Raw genomic sequence first — 23,082 nt, 5'->3', positions numbered from 1 at the left:
CTTGCAGAGAGATTTAGGCCAGTTAGAAGAGTGGGCTGAACGATGGCAGATGGAGTTTAATGCTGAAAAGTGTGAGGTGCTACATTTTGGTTGGAATAATCCAAATAGGACATACATGGTAAATGGTAGGGCATTGAAAAATGCAGTAGAACAGAGTGATCTAGGAATAATGGTGCATAGTTCCCTGAAGGTGGAATCTCATGTGGATAGGATGGTGAAGAAAGCTTTTGGTATGCAGGTCTTTATAAATCAGAGCATTGAGTATAGGAGTTGGGATGTAATGTTAAAATTGTACAAGGCATTGGTAAGGCTGAATTTGGAGTATTGTGTACAGTTCTGGTCACGGAATTATAGGAAAGATATCAATAAAATAGAGAGACTACAGAGAAGATTTACTAGAATGTTAACTGGGTTTCAGCACCTAAGTTACAGGGAAAGGCTGAACAAGTTAGGTCTTTATTCTTTGGAGCGTAGAAGGTTGAGGGGGGACTTGATAGAGGTATTTAAAATAATTAGGGGGATAGATCGAGTTAACATGGATAGGCTTTTTCCATTGAGAGTAGGGGAGATTCAAACAAGAGGACATGAGTTGAGAGTTAGGGGGCAAAAGTTTAGGGGTAACATGAGGGGGAATTTCTTTACTCAGAGAGTGGTAGCTGTGTGGAATGAGCTTCCAGTAGAAGTGGTAGAGGCAGGTTCGGTATTGTCATATGAAGTAAAATTGGATAGGTATATGGACAGGAAAGGAATGGAGGGTTATGGGCTGAGTGCGGGACAGTGGGACTAGGTGAGTGTAAGCGTCGGCACGGATTAGAAGTGGCGTAATGGCCTGTTTCCATGCTGTAATTGTTATATGGTTATATATGACAACAACCTCTGCTTGAATTATTAGGCTTCCAATGGCATTCCACAATCTTCTGTATGAAAAGGCTTTCCCCTTCTTGCCCCCCAATAAAGTCTTGCATTTAATCGAAAATCTTTCACTATGGGCCCGAAGACCCCAGACCTTTGCAATCATCAGGCATAGAGCTGGTAAAAAGCGATGAAACAGACTTTTTAAACAGCAGGTTGTTGTTATATCTCCCACTCGCTGTGCAAATGGGAGGCAGCTCCCTCTCCCTTATTAGGGAGAGAGAGAACCAGTGGTTTGTCGAATGCTGAATGAAATGCGATAGTCTTTGGGGTAACTGCAAGTCTGTGTCTTTGCTATCCCTGAACTCACGCTTGTGCTCTGGGGGGGGGGGGGGTGGAAGGGGGATTGTTGCTTGCTGCCACTTACACGCAGGAGGACTTTGGGGTTCTCACATTTCACCGTCGCTCATTCTTTGGGGCCCTTCTCTGTTTTTGTGGATATTTACGGAGAAAAACCATTTCAGGATGCATATTGTATCCATTACTCTGACATTAGATTGGACCTTTGATGTTGTGTTTCAGATCACTTAATTATTGGAAGCAACTTCTTTCAATCTATCTTGGTCAAAACTTTGAGAGCAGTTCTTTTAGATAAAGAGTAAAACACTGGAAGAATTTTACAAACATACAGCAAATCAGCTGTGGTGTGATGCAGAGGGAGTGGCATGATTGGCTATGTGATGTGGGTACAAATATGGCAGGGTGAAGTAGAGAGCTAATTCAAATTAGTGTAGATGGATGGAAGGGCAACCAACATGGTAGGTTGGAGGGTCTGTGTCCATGTTGTGAGGCACCAGGACTATCTTCAGTTTTATGGTGTGAAGTTATCATTTGGAACAACTTGTGCATTGCTTGACACAGGCTAAAAGAAAAAAATTGCCACTTTAAGCCAAAAGAAATCTCATTTAGTTCTTGTACTTCAAATCCATGTTTTGCATCACCCCAATTCACTTGCTTCCCCTGCACCATACCCAACTGGGGGTGTTTATTGTACTACTGATGGGCTTTATTCATTCAGTCCCTCAAACATGAAGAAACAATGCATTATCAATGTCAGCCGTGTCTCAGAGTTATCACTCTGCCCAAGTCAGAATGGTACATGAAATCCAAGCTCTCAGTCCATTGAACGGCTGAGAGAATGTTTTCTCTCAGAGGTGGTGCCTTTCAGATGATGTGTTAAACTTAGCCCCATCTGCCCTTTCACAGAGGAGTACTCCTATAAAGCCCTGGTTAGATGACACTTCGATTATTGTCACAAATATGCGAAAATCTGCTGATGCTGGAATCTGAGCAACACACACAAAATGCTGGAGGAACTCGGCAGGCCAGGCAGCATCTGTGGAAAAGAGTAAAGAGTCAGTGCTTCGGGCCGAGACCCTTCAGCAGGACTGGAAAGAGAGGTTATGAATTCAGAGTTAGAAGTTGGGGGAGGGGAGGCAGAAGTACAAGGTGGTAGGTGAAGCTGGGAGAGGGGGAGGGGTGAAGTAAAGAGCTGGGAAGTTGATAGGTGAAAGAGATACAGGGCTGGAGAAGGGGGAATCTGATAGAAGAGGGTAAACGACTGTGGAAGAAAGGAAAGGAGGGAGGTGATGGACAGGTAAGGAGAAAAGATGAGAGAGGGAAGTACCGTGTTCAGTTCTGATCACCTCTTTATAGAAAGGGTGTGGAAGCTCCAGTGAGGGTGCAGAGGAGATTCACCAGGACGCTGCCTGGATTAGAGAGCATGTCTCATGAGGATAGGTTGAACAAGCTGGGGCTTTCCTCTGTTGAGCAAAGGAGGGTGAGAAGTGACTGACAGAGGTGTACAAGCTAATAAAGGACATAGATCAAGGAGATATCCAGAGACTTTTCCCCAGGGCAGAAATAGCTAATACGAGGGGGCTTACAGTATAGGGAAGATTTCAGAGGCAGGTTCTTTGATTTTATTACACAGAGTGCTGGTTGTGTGGAACACCTTGGGTGGCGATAGAGGCAGATACATTAGGGACATTAAAAAAATTCTTTGATAGGCACATGGATAATAGAAAAATGGTGGTCTACATGAAAGGGAAGGGTTAGATTAACCTTAGAGAAGGTTAAAAGGTTGGTATAACATCGTGGACCAAAGGGCCTGTACTGTGCAGTAGTGTTCCACTCTAATGCAAAAGATTACTTGAAGAACAGCTTGGGAGGTAATCTACCCGACATTAGTCCTTAATCAAAATCTAAACCACTCTCACACTTCCCCTATTCCTCACCAGGATACTGATTAACTATTTATTGTTTGTGGAATTTCAATTCAGCAAATTGACTGCTATATTTTCATCATTATAATAGTGATTACATTTTAGAAAGTGCAGGCTCAAAGGGCTGGATGAAGGGCTGAGTAGGCCCGAATGGTCTACTCCTGCATCTATTTTCTATGTTTCTATATAGGTGGACATCCTGCGAACCTGGAAAAAAAGCATTTTTTTTAAGCTGCCTCATAAACGGACAGGACAGGTTTGCCAGGAACAGAAAGGAACTCTGTCCAGCTTTGCCTCTTCCAGAACCAGAGGTCTTGAGCAATGTAGGATTTTAAAGAGTACCCCAGCCGAGAGCTGGGAATCAAATCCAGAACCTTCTTCAGCTGAAGGGCTTAACTGGGGGGAGGGGGAGGACAGGGGAGACATTTATCTGTTAACTGAACGGCTGTATAATCTTCTAGCACATCATTGAGATAACAAAGAAAAGTAAAATACAGTCAAAATGCTACTGTTTTTGTTATGCCCTTTTTATGGGAAAAAATAAATCTTATTAAAGGAATAGTGAGTCAGAGTCACATCATCAGATTTTAATGTTCCAGGAAGTGAGACTTCCTTTATTTTGCTTGGTCTACTTAAATAGAATAAAAAAGCCACTGGAATGGACAGCAGATTTTAACTTTCTAGGAAGCAATATTAACTGTTAGTTTACTTTTATGAATACCAAAGACTAATATTTAGTCCATAATGATTAATGTAAAAAATGTTTGAAGGAGTCATTAAGGATCTGACCATGAATAAATGGATCTTTTTTCAAGCAGCAAAGATCTACCTAAAATCACTAAGATTCTTTTTCAACTTGTGGATATGAAAACCTAAATTTTACTGAGTAATCAAACCCTTGCTCATTTCCAGCAAGATATAAACAACTGGATGAAGGAAGCCCTTTGTGGTGTGAGCATCATGGTATCCCAGCCCTGCTGATAGTTTGTCCTTTCACACTTAATACTGGGGTTTATGATTAATCCCAACATTTCTTTCACTCACCACTTGTACACCTATCTTGTGGGGTTTCTATGTCTATTTTGTCTGCCAAAACCTAGAAACAGAACAAACGAATAAATTCATACAGAATCTAATACTCCACAGATTTGTTCAGAATGCAACAACTATGGACTTCACCTAAAGGCCGTAAAAAAGATTATATATATTTATGTAATTATAACTTATTGAGAAGTAGATCTGAATGAATAAAATTATATGCCATATTTAAACTGGTTAGATTCAGATAAAAAAAGTTTTCAGTAAATGAGCCACTGCTCACAGTCAACACAGTTCACACCCTTGAAATCTGCTCACTGCTTGGTTTTATTTCCATAAATCACCATCACCTGAAGTGTTAGTTTGTTTCTTTGCATTCACCCAGCTAAACGATGGATGAGCAGTTAATGTTCAATATTTAAAACCATGTTCCAGTCTCCACACAGTGCAGTAAAACTTGTATTCTTGAACTTTAAAGCTCAAGATTAATCAAGGAGTTATGAGAAGTTTTGAATAGAGTGAAGGATGTTATAGAATATTATATCAGCTAGTATTTAAACAGTTCCTTCCATTGCATCTACAAAGGTACAATCACAGGTTTTCTAAAGTACCAAGGGAAGAACTGGGGTTGGAAGCTGTAAAACAGCAAGCTTTTGGAGAGGTGGAAAGGGTCTTCAAAATCAAGCAGTTTGGAAAGCTGCAGATTCATTTTCAAGATCTCTATAACTCGTGTTCTCAGTATTAATTATTTTTTAAGTATTTGCACAATTTGTCTTCTTTTGCATGTTGTAGATGCCTGCACAAAAAATGAATCTCAAGGTGGTACATGATGATCTATAGCTACTTGGTTAATAGATTTACTTTGAACCTTGAACGATGCAGAGGTTGCAGAATGCTTCATTCCCAAAGTAGGAGCTGAAGTTAGAGGTATACAAAGAAGATGAGTTAGGAAGCCTTAGGACATTGGTTTATTTAAAAGTAAATTTCTTATCAAAGTACATATATGACATCATATACACACCTAAGATTCATTTTCTTCCGTGTAGATGTGCTCAATGGTGAGAAGACTTTTACCCATGATAGACTGGGTCATATCCACTACTTTTCACAGGCTTTTTCACTCAAGGGAATTGGTGTTCCCATACTAGGCCATTATGCAACCAGTTAATACACTCTTTCACAACTCAATAGAAGTTTGTCAAAGTTTTTGCAAACTTCTAAGAAAGTAGAGGCACTGCAGAGCTTTCTTTGCAATGGCACTTACATGCTGACCCAGGGCTTGTACTTGTGAGTACAAGTCACAGAACTAAGAACAACAAAGAGGTTGAGGAGATTTGTAGGCAAAAGATGGAATTTAAATATCTATTCATTAAGAGTTGGGAGTAATTAGAAACTGGTGGGACAAAGGAAATAGAGAAGCAAGATCATTAGCAGAATCAGAGAGAAATGCAGCACAGACACAGGCCCTTCAGCCCAATGACCATTCTGATCATGGTGCCTCAACACCCAGTTAGTCCCAATTTCCTGCGTGCAGCCCACATCCTTCTAAGCCCTACCTCTCCATGAACCTATCCAATTGCTTCCAAAATGACGCGATTATATTAGCCTCAACAACTTCCCCTGGCAGCTCGTTCCATAAAATCACCATCATCAGAATGACAAAGTTACACCCCCACCTCCCCCCGGTTCTTTTAAAATCTTTCCCCTCATCCTCAATCTGTGCCCCTCCAGATTAGAGTTTTGAATGATTTGGGCTTCATGTAGTCACGAGGAACTATTGAAGGCAGCTGGAGAAATTCTCATTGATACTCCACTGAATTAATTCAGATTGCAGCAGGAAACCTTGAATAAAGATGATAGACTAACCATTGCCTATCGCCCTCACTGCCCATCTTTTCTTCCTCAGTATACATAAATGAAATAGTCCCAACCCAAGGGTCTGATGGGTCTCTTGACATGCAATACTATACAAAAGTCTTGGGTACCCTAGCTATATATGTGCTTAAGACTTTTGCACAATACCGTATGTCCTTTCTCTGGGGGCGATAAACTTCAGAAAATAGTGGCACCTGTGACAAGTGAGAGTGGTCTCTCTCCACCCCTGTAGCTTCAGAATTAACTATTGAAGATTTCAGAATTGTCCCCTTTCTGTCTTAGGTCAATCACCAGTTTGTACTAAGCTTGGAATTTCCTGCCTCTAACTGGTGGGAAGATTAATGTCATATGGTCCTGTGCATTTAGAAAAAACTCCAACATAGGAAAACAATTTGGAGGTTAGGGCAGACATAGAAAGAAGAAGAAAGAAGGCAGAAGGAGAATTGGTAATTGACCCTTTTATTATTAATTTACAGGATGCAGGTTACCACCCACCACAGCAGGCAAATAGCATTAACATGCTTGCTAGGAGCAGTAAAGACCGCAGCAGTTACTGTAAATTGTAAATGGAATGTATTAATTTGTATCTAGTCTTAGAAGCTATTTAAGTAAATTCAGCTTTCTGATGAACTAATAACTAAATTAAGTTCTGCAGTAACATTATGCTGCATAGTACTGTAGTAGTTAGCACAATGCTTTACAGCACCAGTGACCAAGGTTCAAGTTCTGCCGCTGTAAGGAGTTCGTTCGTTCTCCCCGTGACAGCATGGGTTTCCACAGGGTGCCCCAGTTTCCCCCCACATTCCAAAGATCATGGGTCAGTAGGTTCATTGGTCACAGGGGTGTAAATGGGCAGCACAGACTTGTTGAGCCAGAAGGGCTGTACCTCTATGCTGTATCTCTAAAATTAAAATAAAATGTAAGAAAAAACATTATATTAAAAAAACATGCAAAATATACACTGAATATCAAACAAGGATTAACAACTAAAGCTAGTACTAAAATCTCACAATAAAAGTAGAAAAAAATAAGACCCCCTGAAGAGTTCATTTGTTATGGAACCATTTCCTTGGCCTCCTGAGACTTTTTAAAAGATAAAGTCCAGTCTCCTTCCAGCCCAAACATCTACTGAGACTTTGTCATCCTAGTTTCAGTGGCCAGTGATAAAATTATACAAGCTCTGAAAAAGGCATCAATCTATCTAGGGAACTGTAAGAATCTGTCTGTTCTAGAGTTATCAAGTTCAGGAACCCAAAATTCTTAGCTGTCATTATAGATCAATTCCAGTACACTTTAGGTTTGACTGCAAGCTTTCACCAACCTTTTCACCTGTGAATCCAGTAGTTCTGAGGATGTGCACATACAGGTGTATTATATGTGGCTCAGATAATGAACTAATATATTGACCTAATGGCTTTTTTTGAACTACTTGAACAGCTATATTTCCACCATAATTTTCAGTATTTTACATAGCTTTATGAAGATGGAAATAACGAAAAAGCCAGATTATATGTTTCACTTTATTGCTGACCTTTCCCCCAATTTCTACGTGATTCATTCCTATTCATTCAAGAGGAATGCCAACTTTAAACAATCAACAGCAAAACATTTCAGAAAAATGAGTGCTGCTTTCATCTGGTAAAAATTCTCTTTAACCACAATCTGACACATCACTCGTGTCTCTGCAACAGGACATGCCTTTGCATTACACTTGAAACCCCCAGTTTCCTTGGGCTGTATAAGTCTAGGGAATAAACACTCTGGTCTGGCCAAATCCGTGAGATTGAGATGACTCTCCCACCCCAAAGCCCAGTTTGTGTGGATGCTGTGTAAGTTGCTGCCCTGTTACAACTCAGTGCCAACAAATAACAGACAGCACACTACATACGATTAGAGGAATTAAAGGGCCCATTATAATTAAACAGACAAATGTACACTAGTTGGAGCTCAACTCTTCCAAAAGTCATATTCACTAACCCTCAGTAGACCTCTGCACCTTGCTCCATCGAATCACGGTCTCCCACCAGGTCAAAGCTCATGACCGTTTCTCACCAGCGTCCTCGCTCTTCATCTTCCACTGAACAAAGACTCCAAGCTCACACTGGTGTCAGGCACACAGCAAAAAAAAAACCCGCTCCCCTGATTGGATGACTCACATTCCAAAGCACCCGTTATCTCTAACCATCACCCAAACACTGTTTCTACAGAAAGGCCATTCTGCTAGCAGCGAAACCTTCTCCACGGTGTTACACAGTAAAATCATTCTTTCTGGATCCTGTGCCAAAGTCATCATAAAATCACATTAGAAACCAAAATGTGAGTATCAACTACCATAGGTCAGATCCTGGATCCAAACAGAGAACAACTTTGAGCATCAGTCCCTGATAACTGTCAGATTTTCACTCAAAGGAAAATTCAACCTGAAATTTTTGAGACCCTCCATTGGTTGAGGTTGACCATGGACATTGCGCCCTAGCTGTCTATATATTAGGCAAGCCAGGGTAGTACGATACACAGAGAAAGTTGGCGCACAAGTAGCAGGCTCCCCTCTCCACGCGGCTGAAGAATCAAAAGGAACAGCTGAGACCGATACAATTTGGTATTAGAGGTATTGCAGGAGTTGCCAGTCAGCATTGAATTTGATGCAGAAATGCCTTAGGGAATCTAGCTCTAGATAATTCCGCAGGGTTTGCTCCTGAAGACTTCCTTGTGAGTGGCTAGAACCGCAAGTGACATTCAAGTTTTCCTCCTTGTAGATGAGCTGTCAGCCATGATGAGCCCCATCTGCCCAAAATTCTTGTGCAACCAAATTCTACGGAGAACTTTGTAAGTTTCAGCTGTGCCTCAGGGGGTGTGGGGAAGTGATTCGCTGGTATGATCAGGGTCTGTATTTGGGATGGTAGAATAGTAAGGCTTGGTGTGTGAGAGGTCACAATAACAAAGGGAAAGTGATGAAGACTTTACTGGAAGGTAAGGAAATCAAATCAAAGGGTCTTGAGGGATTCAGAGGATTGGAGGAGTTTCATCGGAAGTGGTGGAAAATCAGAGTTGTCTTGGCAGGATTAGAAAAGCCAGTGTGGGTGGGGGGGGGGGGTGGTCAGAGCAAAAGGAGAATTGGAGGCACACAGCTTTGGGCCATGGATCTTGCTGCATTCGGAGAGTCAGAAGCGGTGATGAGATAGTTGGGGTGAGCGAGGGTAGAGGTGGGAAGAAAGGAAGGACACAAATAACAAAGGTGAGGGACTTTTCAATTTTCCTGCATGGGCATTGCCAGAGGTGGTGGTAGAGATAAACACCATTAGAAAGTTTAAAGGGAATTTTGATAGAGGCTTATGCAGGAAAGGCATACAGAGATACAGACCTAATGCAGACAAATCAGGTTATCATGGATACACATCATGCTCAGCATGGACAAAGCGAATCAAAATGGTCCGTTTCTGTGCTGCAGAATTAATTCTATGACTTCTGAGAATGCTGAATGACAGCTGCTCCTGGAAAAATACTTTGCAATTTACCCAGAATGCTCCAATAAGAGCACCGTCTGGGAAATGCAATCTTCCCCTTGGACAACAAAAGTAGAAACTTGTGGTTAAATTGGAGTAGTAGTAATGTAAATTACTTGCGGAAAATATTTTCAATCACAATGACAATGAAAATGCAGCATTATGCAACTTAATTTCTAAATACTATTTGCCATAGATGCCTCGAGTTACTATAAATCTTCATTATTCAATTAGAGTAAATCGAAGGGCAGAACTGTACTATCAGATCGAAACAGCAACACATCATAACACAAGCTGTCTTGAAATAGTCATTTTGAAATGGGAATAAATTGATAAAGTGCATTCAAATACCTCACTATAATTGCTTTGAAGATTCTTGGTGTCAGATTCTCATCACATATTGAGAATTTACAACATGATTGCTATTTAGTTTCATGGAGACAACCCCAATGGTTAGCTAATAGTAATAGTTCACCAAGTAGAAAAATGGCAAGACTTCAGTTATTTTAATGGGTCAAAGATAGTTTGGGATATTACTGAGCAATGGTCTGTATTGATTACATGCCTTTTTAATATGTGTTATTAGTATTTACTGCTCATAATATGATCTTACTAAATTATAGTCTTGAAAATTTGAATTATGTACAGCTATTTGGGGAAAAGAGTTCCTCATTTCCTAACAATAATAAATGTTTTAAAATTTCTCTTAAGTACTTTAATATTATACCTCATTCTCCCACCAGGAAAATGGTTTTCTTTGCATCACTCCTCCAATTAGATAGGTTGGAGGAACAACCCCTAATATTCTATTTGGGAAGCCTCTAACCATGATAGCACATGGCCAGTGTTGGTGTGTGGCCTCGTGGATAAGGCATCGAACTAGTAACCTGAAGGTCACTGGTTCAGGTCTCAGCTGAGGCAGCATGTTTGTGTCCTTGAGCAAGGTACTTAACAACACATTGCTCTGTGATGATACCAGTGCCAAGCTGCTTGGGTCCTAGTGCCCTTCCCTTGGACAACATCGGTGGCGTGGACAGGGGACGGCTTGCAGCTTGGGCAACTAACTGCCAGTCTCCTATACAACTCTGCCCAGGCCTGCGCACTGGAAAAAACCTTCACGAGACTAACAGATGCCTATAAACCTGATGGAATGAACACTGATTTCTCAAACTTCTGGCAATGCCCCCACCCCCTTCACCGTTTCCCTCTCTCACCTTATCACCTTCCTCTGGTGCTCCCCCCCCCAGTTTTTCTTTCTTCCATTGCCTTCTGTCTCTTTCGCCAATCAACATCCCAACTCTTTACTTCATCTCCCCCCTCCCCCATGGATTTCACCTATCACCTTGTGTTTCTCTCTCCCCTCCCCCTCCCCACCTTTTAAAATCTACTCCTCAGCTTTTTTTCTCCAGTTCTCCTGAAGGGTTTCGATCCAAAACATTGATTGTATTCTTTTCTATAGATGCTGCCTGGCCTGCTGAGTTCCTCCAGAATTTTGTGTGTGTTGCTCAGATTTCCAGCATCTGCAGATTTTCTCTTATTTTCGATCAGATTCCTCATCTAGAATATAGTGAATACACTTGATGTTTACACAACCATTCATGGTTTAAGACTTGTTTGATTCACATATTCCATATGCAAATATTTTCTTCCCAAAGATTTGTACCCAAAATTGATACTACCCACCTCATGAGGTCTAAACTGTGCTCCCTGCAGAAGACGCATTACATTTTCATGTATGCTTTCAATCTAAAGACAGTTCATCATATACCTAATAAAATTGTTTTTCTTGTAGAAATCTAGCAAGAACTATTTAGCATTTCGCAGGCTCAGGTTAGTGAAGAACTTTAAAAGAGTAATCACTGGAACAATATGGGAAGAACAGCAGCCAATTTTTCTCCAGTGTCTCTCCACAAATAGTAATAAATAAAATGACAGGATAATTCAATTTTGTCATATTCATTGAAGATAAACATTGTAATGACTCATCTTGAAAGGAAACATGCAAATATGCACAAGTCTCATCCACAATGTGGAAGTTAAAGTATGAATAGGAAAGCATTCACTTAAAGTTGCCATATTTCCTGATTGTGCTAGTCAGTGAGGCATCGAGACACTCCTATTAGTCACAGGCAAATTTGGTCTCCTCCCACTCTACAAATGCTGGAAAGTATTAATAGGTACATCAATGGCATAACTGATAAATTCAGGTCCACTGATGTTTGTGCCTTTTCTGCTAATTCAAAAGGCAAGGAGGAAGAAACACAGGATATCTGTGCTTTTATTACTGCAGCAAGCTACGTCTCTATGGATAACTATCAACTTGAGAGAATGACAATATAAAGGATTCTCAGTTGACATTTTTATTTTATGAATAGGTCATTATGGAAATACAGGAGCGAAAACAATGATTGAGAAGAGACAGCTTATTTACATATTTATTATTTTGCATACTTTTTTTAATGCCTACAAGATGACTTTTTAGAGCAGTTTATGGTTGAACCCACTAGGGAAAGGCAATTCTGCATTGGGTGTTGTGCAATGAACTAGATTTAATGAGGGAGCTTAAGGTAAAAGAAATATTACAGTTTGAGAGAGAGATGAAGTCAGATGTATCAGTTTTTTAAATTATTTTTTATGAGTTTCTACAACAAAATAAAACTCATCAACAAAATGGAGATTTATACAGTGCAAAACAAACTTGTCAAACATATAATTCACAACAATAAGGGAAAAGCACTCAAAATAGAACGATATAAAGTTAGGGTCCTCCCCACCCTCCCACTACAAAACTCCAGGCCAACCATTTCAATGTGTAAAAGAAAAATTAATCGGAGCATTCAACCCCACAGATCTGTAAATATATATTTATTTATATATAAAGAAAATATAATGCCTACTACCAAAACTATAATGTAATTCACATAAAAAAACATAAAACTTACAGAAAAAAGCTGAAAGTAAGGGATTATAGTACAAAGAAATTTAAATTTAATCTAAAGAGGAGTTATGAAAGTATTCAAGAAAAAGTCCCCACACCTTATGAACCTTTATGTCCAAATTGAGAAGTGAATAATGAATTTTTTCAAAGTCTAAGTAGGACATAATATCACTAAGCCATTGAGCGTGAGTGGGTGGGGCAACTTCTCTCCACCTAAGACAGGGGTCGGCAACATTTACCACTGAAAGAGCCAGTATGGACCCATTTCCCACAGAAAAGAAAACACTGGGAGCCACAAAACCCATTTGACATTTAAAATGAAATAACACTGCATACAATGGTTTTTTTTTGCCTTTATGCTATGTATAAACAAACTATAATGTGTTGCATTTATGAACTTAATGAACTCCTGCAGAGAAAACGAAATTACATTTCTGCATGCAACAAAAACATTTTGAACTCCGAAAAAAAGACGTTGGGTTGAAGGTTACTCAATGGTTAGCCTACCTTGGATCGAAGAATTAAAAGAAAGCGCGCACTGGCAGGTGTCAGGCATTGGCAGTGGTGATGCATATTAATAGCGATAAAAAACACGTTGTAGCGGTGTGCTACACGCAGCGCTAAAATAAAGACTCTGCAGTCAAAGGTAACTTTATTCGAACTAAACAGCCTTGCTTTAAAGCCTCCCTCAACCCGTCCCCGTGGGCGCGGATGCTCCAAAAGACACATACTCACAAACCCCCGTAGGCTATCTCCCTTAGCTGGAACAGTGGCTAATTGTGAGCCGGTTCGGATATGCCAGGAAATGGGGTCTCCACAACGTTTTTAGATTGTACAAGATCACCATAATCTTCAAATTTCGAATTACATTTCAAAAACTAACAAACCACGGGGAGCCGCAGCATAGAGATGAAAGAGCCGCGGGTTGCCGACCCCTGACCTAAGAACTAACCGTCTAGCCAAAAGAGAGGCAGAAGATAATGTTCGATGTTTAGTCAGACTCAAATACATGTCTACTTCGCCCCAAGGTGCCAAAAAGAGCAATCACGGGGTTAGGTTCTAAGTGGCAATTAAGAATATGAGATAAAGTTAAAAAAACTTAAAAAAACAAGCCCAGTACATAAAAATAAGAGAAGCCTCGCTCCCTTTACACTTGTCACAAATGGGACTAATGTCAGGATAAAACTATGATAATTTAGTTTTAGACATATGAGCCCCATGTACAACCTTAAACTGCAAAAGACAGTGGCGAGCACAGAACGAGGTTGAGTTAACTGACTTAAGAATTGAATCCCAAACTGCATCAGATAAAGAAATATTTAGATGTATCAGTATTAAAGTGGAGTAAAGGGACTTACAGAGGTATGAGAGAGGAGCTGACCAAAGCTGATTAGAAGGGAACCCTATCAGGGATGACAGCAGAACAGCAATGGCTGGAGTTTCTGGGGCAAATCAAGAGGTGCAGGATAGATGCATCCCAAAGATGAAGCAGAAGTCTAAAGGGAAGATGAGGCAACCGTAGCTGACAAGGGATGTCAAGACAGCATAAAAGCAAAAGAGAGGGTACATAATATAGCAAAAATTAGTGAAAGTTAGAGGTTTGGGAAGCTGTTAAAAACCAACAGAAGGCAACTAAAAAGGCCATAAGGGAGAAAAAGATGAAATATAAAGGTAAAGGAGCCAGTAATATAAAAGAGGATTCCAAGATATTTTCAGATATATAAAGAGTAAAGGAGAGTGGATATTGGGCTGCTGGAAAATGATGCTGGAGAGGTAGTAATATGGGGGACAAAGAAATAGCAGATAAAATTATTAAGTACAAGTAATTGTATCCATCTTCACTGTGAAAGGCACTAAAAATTTGAGCGTGTCAGGGAGCAGAAGTGAGTGGAGATGCTATTACTAAGGAGAAGATGGTTGGGAAACTGAAAGGTCTGAAGGTACATCCTGGGGCCAGAAGGACTTGTTGGAGTCCATTATTAAGGATGAGGTTTTGGGGTACTTGGAGACAGAAGATAAAGTAGGCCAAAGTCAGCATGGTTTCCTTCAGGGGTAAGCTTGCCTGACAAATCTGTTGGAAATCTTTGAGGAAATAATAGGCCGGATAGACAAAGGAGAGTCAGTGGATGTTGTTTACTTGGATTTTCAGAAAGCCTATGACAAGGTGCTGTACATGAGGCAGCTTAACAATGAGACAGCCTGCCGTATTAGTAATAGGTAGTGCAATCATGTGAGTTGAGTAAGATGTTCTCCCAAGAGGCTGTCTATTGGTGGGTCCTCAAGGCTGATCTGGGACCTCTCCTCTGGTCCATATATTCTGGTACAGTGTAGACACAAGTAAGTGGTAGTTGTAGTTAGTAGTTTCTTTTGGTTGTTATTCTCTCCTTTCACAGCTGCCACTTGTTTTCTGTGGCCTGGGGAAGGCCATTCTCCTGCAGTGCTACCCCCCCCTCCCCTCCAGGTCTATCTACTGAGCGCAATGTCTTCCCCATTTTAGATGCGATGTTGAACTTCCTCAGGCTGAGTTTGATGTTTCCTTTGCCCACCAGGGGCTTGCTGACCTTCCCTTCAACTGGGAGAAAAAGATCTGGTTGGGAAGACGCAAGCTAGGAATCTGAATGACATGATCTGTCCTTCGGATTTGGTGTTGCTTTATCGTGGCGGAGCTGCTGTTTGTGTTGGCTTCCTCCAGTACACTGGTGTGAGTGTGTCTGTCCTTTCAGCTGATCCTCAAAATCTTTTGTAGGATTCTTCAGTGTTATTGCTCCAGAGCTGTCAGGTACCTACTGTAGATGGTTCTTGATTCAGCTCCATACAATAATGTTGGAAGGACAACTGCTCTATAAACCAAAAGCTTTGTTTGGTTTCAAAGAATCTTTTCCCTTAATCTTGAAGGGTTCTACTAGCACTACTCAGCCAATGGTTGATCCCTAAGTCTATGCCTGCTTTTGAAGAGAGAATGCTGCCAAAGTAGGAAAAGTGGTTGACATTTTCAAGGGAAATATCATCAAATTTTATGGAGGTCTGGATAGATGGCTGGTTAGGCAGTGGCTGACATAGGACCTGTGTCTTTTTAATATTCAAAATAAAACCTAGGGCTCTATATGCCTTGACAAAGACATATAGAGAGTGCTACAAATGTGTTGTCATCTACTGAAGTGCCGTGATAGTAGTGCTGCTGAACTTGTTCTCAGCCTTGAACTGATTGAGGCTGAAAAGCCTGTTGTCTGTTCTGCAAATGATTGGGATTCCCTGTGGCAGGTCTTGGCCAATGAGGTGAAGAATGGCAGCAATAAAGTTGGCATTCAAGGTGGGAATAATGCTACAGTCCTGTTTGACTCCTGCCTTCACAGTGAAGAGTTCTGATTCAGTGATACTTTGCTGAGCACAGTGGTGAACATACTGTACCATCACGCAGAAGCCTCAGTAGTTGTAAGTACTCGTATGAGCAGCCATTCCTTGATAAGATACACCAGAGCTTGGCAGTCTACTGTATCAAAGGTTCATTTTATTGTCAAAGTATGCCTGTACAATACAACTCCGCTATCTGTCTTCTCCAGGTAGCCATGAAACAGAGAGACAATGGAGCTGATGAAAGAAGACATCAACTCCAACCCCCCCAGAATGAAAAAGAAACAAAACTCAGACCCCAAAATCCATCCCCCACTGAAAAATACAGACACAGTAGCATCAAAACATCCCCTTCCCGTGCAGAGAAAAAGTGACAGTAACAATAACAATTCCTGACCACACACACACACTGAAGAGAACAGCGACGATAACAATCCCAACCCCCTTACTTGCAGAATTGAACAGCCACTGTAGCATCAAAGCCACCAACCCCCACAAGAAAGAAACTGCTGAAAAACTGAAGGAAACCAATACAAAGATCACATAAATCTCAGAATATCAGAAACTTTTTTTTTACACAAGGAAAGCGGCCATATGACTTCAGTCCTGCTGTAAAGAGAGACCACCAACCTGGGTCTGACTCCAAACATCACCGATCCAGGGCTGGATGCGCCATTTCGGCTGCTGAGCATCTCCACTGCGAGCCCTGCTATCGCTGACCCCCTCCACATTCACCTCAATGCTGACCACTGACCTGGGTTCAAACACCACTGATCTGAGTCATCACTGGCCCCCGCCATATTCACTTCATTACTGACCGTCAACCTGGGTCCAAACACTGCCGATCTGTGTCATTGCTGGCCCTCTCCAAATTCACCTCAATGCTGACCGTCAACCTGGGTCCAAACACTGCCGATCTGTGTCATCGCTGGCCCTCTCCACATTCACCTCAGTGCTTCAATCTTCCTTGCTGCTTCAAGATGGAGTCGTTCATGTTCACATCACAGGCTCCACCAGTTTTTGTAACACATACAAGACAAAAAGAACAAGCAGAAGGCATAGCATAGAAAAAGTGAAATAATTGGAGTGATTTGCTATCTGGAAGATGTTGCTTAGGGAAAAGTTGTTTGATGGCACCATAAAATGCATTTGTCAAATCTATGAAAGCCAAGTACAAGGATAGCCTTTCTTCATGGCATTTTTCCTGTAATTGACATGCTGTGAAGATCATGTCTGTGGTATCTCTTTATGGCTGGAAACCACACAGTGATTCAGGAAGTAATTCTTCAGGTAGCAGAAGGAGTCAGTTGACAAGGATATGTGCAATCACTTTGCCTATTGATGACAGGAGGTAATTACCACAATTTGCCTTGACTCCCTTCTTGAAAATGGTCACTATAAGAGCAGCCCTGAGCTCTGAGGGCAGTTCTTTCTCCCAGAAGCAGGGCGTGTATGTGGTGCAGGAGTGCCGGTCCACCTTTCTTGAGGATCTCCAGTGAGATCCTGTCAGGACTAGTGGATTTGTTGCTTCTCAGGCTCTTGATGCCTTCATGGATCTCTTCCATTCTGGGAGACTCCCCGATGTCTTCTTTAACAAGTATCTGGAGCAGGGTTCCCAACGAAGACCACAGACCCCTAGCTTAATGGTATTGGTCCATGGCATAATAAAAGGTTGGGAACCCCTGCTCGAGGGGATTTGGTTAGTAACGTCTGGTTCAGCAACATGGTTGTGGTTAGAGGTTCAAGTTCAAGTTTAATTGCCATTCAAACATACATGAATACCCAAGAATACAGCCAAACGTAACAGGGTCACTCCGGGACCAAGGTGCAAAACACAGTACCAACAGTCATACACAATTAAAGGCACAGATAAGATATCAGTTACAGACAAAAAAAGACTTGGGGAAGGAGGGTAGCACTGACTCCAGCTTGGATGCCACGCTGCGCTGCTTCCAGTAGAGCACACCGACTCCAATGCCTCTCTCCTGGGCAGCTGTAAACATGCGATACTCTGATATGGCTTAGTCCTCACTATGTAGCACCCCCACCATCCATGAATTAGACTTGCAGCATTCCACCTTAACAATGTCCAACAGGGTCTTGGAATCACAAGAAAAGCAGCCATTCGCTGATAGACTACACACCACCTTTGCATACTGACTCTTCCGGCACCTCTCTGACACAGGCCACAGGATGATCTACACCTAGTTCAGCTCCTTCAGTTTCTCTGCCAACAAGCAACTTGCTGATGGGGCAGGCCTACAGTACTTTAAGTTCCTAATGTCCAGCAGGGTCTTGTGATGATTTAAAAAAAAACACATTAGAAAAAACACACCTTTGATTGACCCTGATGAAACAAGTCGCCATCTTATCGGGTTCCTGAAAATGACCGCTCCATCTGTCACTGATATCCTTCAGCAGGTTCTTTCCATCCCCAAGGAGGATAAGATTGAAGGACAAGTCTTCTAATTCTCTTGGGAGACTACAATGCCAGGGTCAGTCAGGACTTCAATCTTTGGAAAAGTACCATAAAAAAGAAAGGCATTTGCTACATCATCTCAAGTGGAGTATTACTTCTCACCATATGTGCTGAGCCTAATCTAATCATCAGAAGCACCTTCTTCTGCCAGAAAAACAAATTCAAGGCATCTTGGCAACACCCCCAATCTAAACAGTGGAATCGCATTAACTACATCATTATCCAACCTAGAGCAACTTTGTTGTGAATACCACAAGGGCCACGATTGGCATAGAACATTGACCAATCTGCTCACGAACCAATCTGTCCATCAGACTCACGAAGAAGGTAAAGGTTCATGAGCAGCAGACCAGGCCAAGGTCTACGAGAGCCTGCTTGATGCCACCACCCAACAGCACCTACAGACCTCTTCTGGGAAAAACCTCCAGCAGGAATATCTGGAAGATATTGAAGAACACTGGGGTCTGCTTAAATCCATCGTCTTTGATATCTGCAAAAACATCATTGGGTACAAGTCCAAAAGTCATCAGGATTGGTTTGATGTTAACGATGTGGAGATAAAACAACTTATCACAAAAAAAAAGGAAAGCCCTTTATAGCCTGACAGAATAACATTGGCAACAAGGGCTAAAGAGAAGCTTACTCCAGAGCCAAGGCAAATGTCCAGCACACGGTGAGGAACTTAAAAATTCTTGGTGGACTGAGGAAGCCCTGGAAATCCAGAGACTAGCAGACTCTGGTTAAAAGAGGCTACCTCAGTGCCACCAAAGTTGTCTATGATCCAAGTTACTTGAGACTAAGCAGCTTGCCCATGGTACTACAGGGTATTACTAGAAGATTCTGACTGACAGTAGGCTAACAGTAGGAACAGAGAGCCCTATTTTGGTTGGCTGCTGGTGACCAGTGGTGTTCCGCAAGGGTCAGTATTGGGACAGTTTCTCCTCACATTATACGTCAATGATTTGGATGATGAAATTGATGGCTTTGTGGCCAATTCTGCAGATGATACAAAAATAGGTGGAGGGACAGTTAATGTTGAGGAAGCTGGGAGTCTGCAGAAGGACTTAGACAGATTGGGAGAATGGGCTAAGAAGTGACAGATGGAATTGGTGTAGGGAAGTGTATGGTCATGCTCTTTGGTAGAAGGAATAATATAGACTATATTCTAAATGGGGAGATTAAAAAAATCAGAGGTACAAAGGGACTTGGGAGTCCTCATGCAGGATTCCTTGCAGGTTGAGTCAGTGGTAAGGAAAGGATATCCAATGTTACCATTTATTTCGAGAGCAGTAGAATAAAAGAGCAAGGATATAATGCTGAGGCTTTATAAGGCATTAGTCAGACTGCAGTTGGACTATAGTGAGCAGCTTAGGGCCCCTTATCTAAGAAAGAATGTGCTGACATTAGAAAGGATCCATTGTAGGTTTACGAGAATGTTTCCGGGAATCAGCAGTTCCCAACCCGAGGTCCACAAACTCCTTGCTTAATGGTATTGGTCTAAGGCATAGAAAAGGTTGGGAACATCTGCCTGAATGAAAGGGTTAACATGCGAGTTCCATTTGATGGCTCTGGGCCTGCACTCACTAGAGTTTAGAAGAATGGGTTTTGGGGGGTTGGGGTGGTTAAGAGCTAATTGAAAGTTATCGAATATTGAAAAATAGAATGGATATGGAGAGGTTGTTTCCTGTAGCGGGTGAGTCTAGACCTGAGAGGATGACCTCAGAATAGAGGGATATCCATTTAGAAGAGATGAGGAGAGATTTCTGTGGAGGCTCGGTCATTGAATATATTTAAAGCAAAGGATGATAGGTTCTTGATTATTCAGTACATCAAAAATTACATGAAGTAGCAGAATGGGGTTTACAGAAATAATAAATCAGCCACGAGGAAATGGCGAAGTAGACACGACAGGCCAAATGGTCTAATTCTGCCCCTATGTCAAAGTGATGGACTTTTACCAGTTACTTCATTTCAATGGCTCCTACACACTAAGTGCTGGTCATGTTCAGTATTTCACATTCCAATTATATGAACATTATATGGGGCAGGGGTTAATAACTGGAGATTATTTACATCTTCAAGTCTCAGTGAACTATCAAGTAAATATAGAAAGTGATTTGCCGATTGAAGTCCAGTTACATAATCATTTATGAATGTTTGCAAATCAGGTTGAAGCTAGGGAGATGAACAAAGGCCAATGTAATATACAGTGATGTGACTCACCTGTCTTCGGTAATTCTACATTTTGGGGCCAAACTGCTTGTACCCTGTTAAATGGAGTGAGTGGGGAGAAAGCAGAATAGTCAGCCCCTTGCTGAGTTACGCAAGTTACCGAAGTGAGATGATAGGCTGACTATTGCGAACCCAGGGAGCTCCAAAATACTGAATGGATGCACAGCTGCATTTCAAATAAGAGGCAAGTTTATTTTGCTCGGTATGCATCTGCTTCACTTAAGTATAGCCTACACTTCTGTCCCATTTCCATTTATGAAATTCTGTAAAAGACTTCAGTTCTAAGCACTCTCCTGCCACCTAGGAGACTGCTTGAGCATTTCAAGTTGTAACCAACCAAAAAAAATGGCAGTTCATTCTGACAATCCCAGTGCTGCATGTATTGGAATGTAAACAAATTACGAAACTGATGATTGCTCTTATTGTTGTCCAAAGTCTGCAATATGATTGGACTGAGAAAGGATAGTTGGAAATTTACACTTGTTCTATTCCTTCGGCAATATTTTAGAGAGTCCATGCTTTCTGTTTCTCTGCATTGCTGCAACAATTATGGCCATTTATTTGGTATAATAGCTGTAAGAGCTTAAAATGGGGTAGCTCTTCTCATGGCTATGCAAGACATAATACCATTAAGCTGCATCATGTGGTATTTCTAGGGCAAGGGAATTAGTTAGATGAGACAGCAGTTTGTAACCGTATGAAGTAAATAAACACCATATTTTCTAGAGGAAATATATATCTCATTTGCAGATAAAGGAGACACGTGAGAGGCCACAGAATTTTTACTTGTCCATAGTTACCAATGGCACAGCAGTTTGCAGGTGAGCTTTTACCATTAACAAGGGTAAAACTGATTAAATGATTTATGCCCGTAGAAATGGGGTTTTGTACATTATCCAGAGAGCACCAACAATCCCAAACTCTTAGACTATTTATGTCCTATAATGCAACAAAAACAGAAAAAATGCTAGTTAAGAGCAACCAAGGAAATCATAGGTGTGCTGAACGAAATATTTCATTGTTCAGATTACTTTGGATGCAGCCAAGACGATTTTCATTGTCAGTTTCATTTGCCCGATAACTTGGGGTGAATAATCTGAGACACATCACTACAATAGAAGATATTTTCACATCCAGCAGAGTATAGTCACCTGAAGTGCACCCAGGTGGGATGCAAGACTTTGCTCATGGTGTCCTGTAGTATATTTTGTATTCTGCCCAGCCACTAGAAACTGTAATTTAATAATTTAATTGTTAAAAATAATCACAAGGGCTGTTGGTGACAGGTACCATATACTGAAATAATTTGGCTACAGGGACACCTGGAAACTGATGTTGGAATTTCAATAAAATGATGGCGAAAGCAGTCAGCATGATCTGTGCTTCGAAACGATTACTTGGTCATTTGTGGTGTGTGTTGAAATTTGGCATCTTAAATGCAGCCAGCACATGTTAAAGGAGACAAGTGCTATGGCTCAGTATGGCACTGGCGAGACAGGCAACCCTACAGGAGAAAAAGTTGTTCCTTAATGAGTTAAATGGAAGGAACTTATCCCCCCTGATGTGACTGCAAAGCGCTCAATCGCCTCAACAGAGTTGCCTCAATATAGTTACCTCAATAAGAACCTTGTCTCATTTGCTCTCTGCTAACACATTAATCACTGCAGCCTAATGACTTACAGCTCCCCTTCTATAAGGTAACACATTTCACTCCACTTCCCTCTCCTTCCTCTGTGCCTTAACCCTTGTTTCAGAGATCAGGAACAGCATCCACCTCCTACATTGCTTTAAAACCCATAGGTAAGATTAGAAGACAAAAAACTTTCTGGTATGACATTGCAAATGTTCGCAGATCACTTCAGACTTTAATATTGGTGTCAAGTTATGAGAAAATTGAGAAAGTTTCAACGTTCATCTCACCTGTCTCATGATTTACTTCTAGTTCTTCATTGTCACTATTGTGAAGACCTCCTCATCTTCCTCCAATCTTACTACAAAGAAATCAAAATTCATTAATTGCCACCCATATTAGTATCATGCGTACCCTATGCAGCTTGGAAATTTGGAGTCAATGGTATACTGCATTTGTAGCAACTGTTTAAAGAGACTTGCTATCAAGACATACAATTATTGAAGGCGCTGGCTCCAGAGCTCTCAAATAATAATTTGACTGCTGGAATTTTGCATTATTTCCTTAAGGGGTCTGCAGACAAAACCTTCCTTAAATGTTTCAATGGTGTAGCAGTGTGCTAGTAAAACTGCTATCTCATAGCCCCAGCTAACCATGTTCAATCCAGGCACTGCTGCCGTCTGTGTCACAGTTCACTCCCCCATCTAAGATTGTTAGGTTAACTAGGCACTGTAGCTTGCCCTAGTATGAAGTAATAGCATCTGAATGGGTTAATGGGAAGATGAGAATAAAATGGAACTGGTGTGGGATGATCAGTATGGACTCGATGGGCTGAAGAACCTGCTTCTATGATGCTAAACTTGTTTGGGACATGATGTCAAGTCAGTGATATTGGACCA

At 41.3% G+C, this 23,082-nt stretch overlaps 1 long non-coding RNA gene across 1 annotated transcript in view; it reads right to left on the bottom strand.

Moving 5' to 3' along the window:
• The window catches only part of LOC132393266 (uncharacterized), an 87,891-nt gene extending 65,345 nt beyond the window's left edge, over positions 1–22,546 (bottom strand). The window contains exon 1 of the long non-coding RNA XR_009511811.1: positions 22,474–22,546. This is a non-coding gene — a long non-coding RNA (uncharacterized LOC132393266). The remainder of the gene's footprint in view (positions 1–22,473) is intronic.
• Positions 22,547–23,082: the final 536 nt, after the last annotated feature.

This window comes from Hypanus sabinus, chromosome 4, assembly GCF_030144855.1.
Source record: "Hypanus sabinus isolate sHypSab1 chromosome 4, sHypSab1.hap1, whole genome shotgun sequence".
Taxonomy (NCBI): Eukaryota; Metazoa; Chordata; class Chondrichthyes; order Myliobatiformes; family Dasyatidae; genus Hypanus; species Hypanus sabinus.
This window is presented reverse-complemented; position numbering and strand designations above follow the sequence as displayed.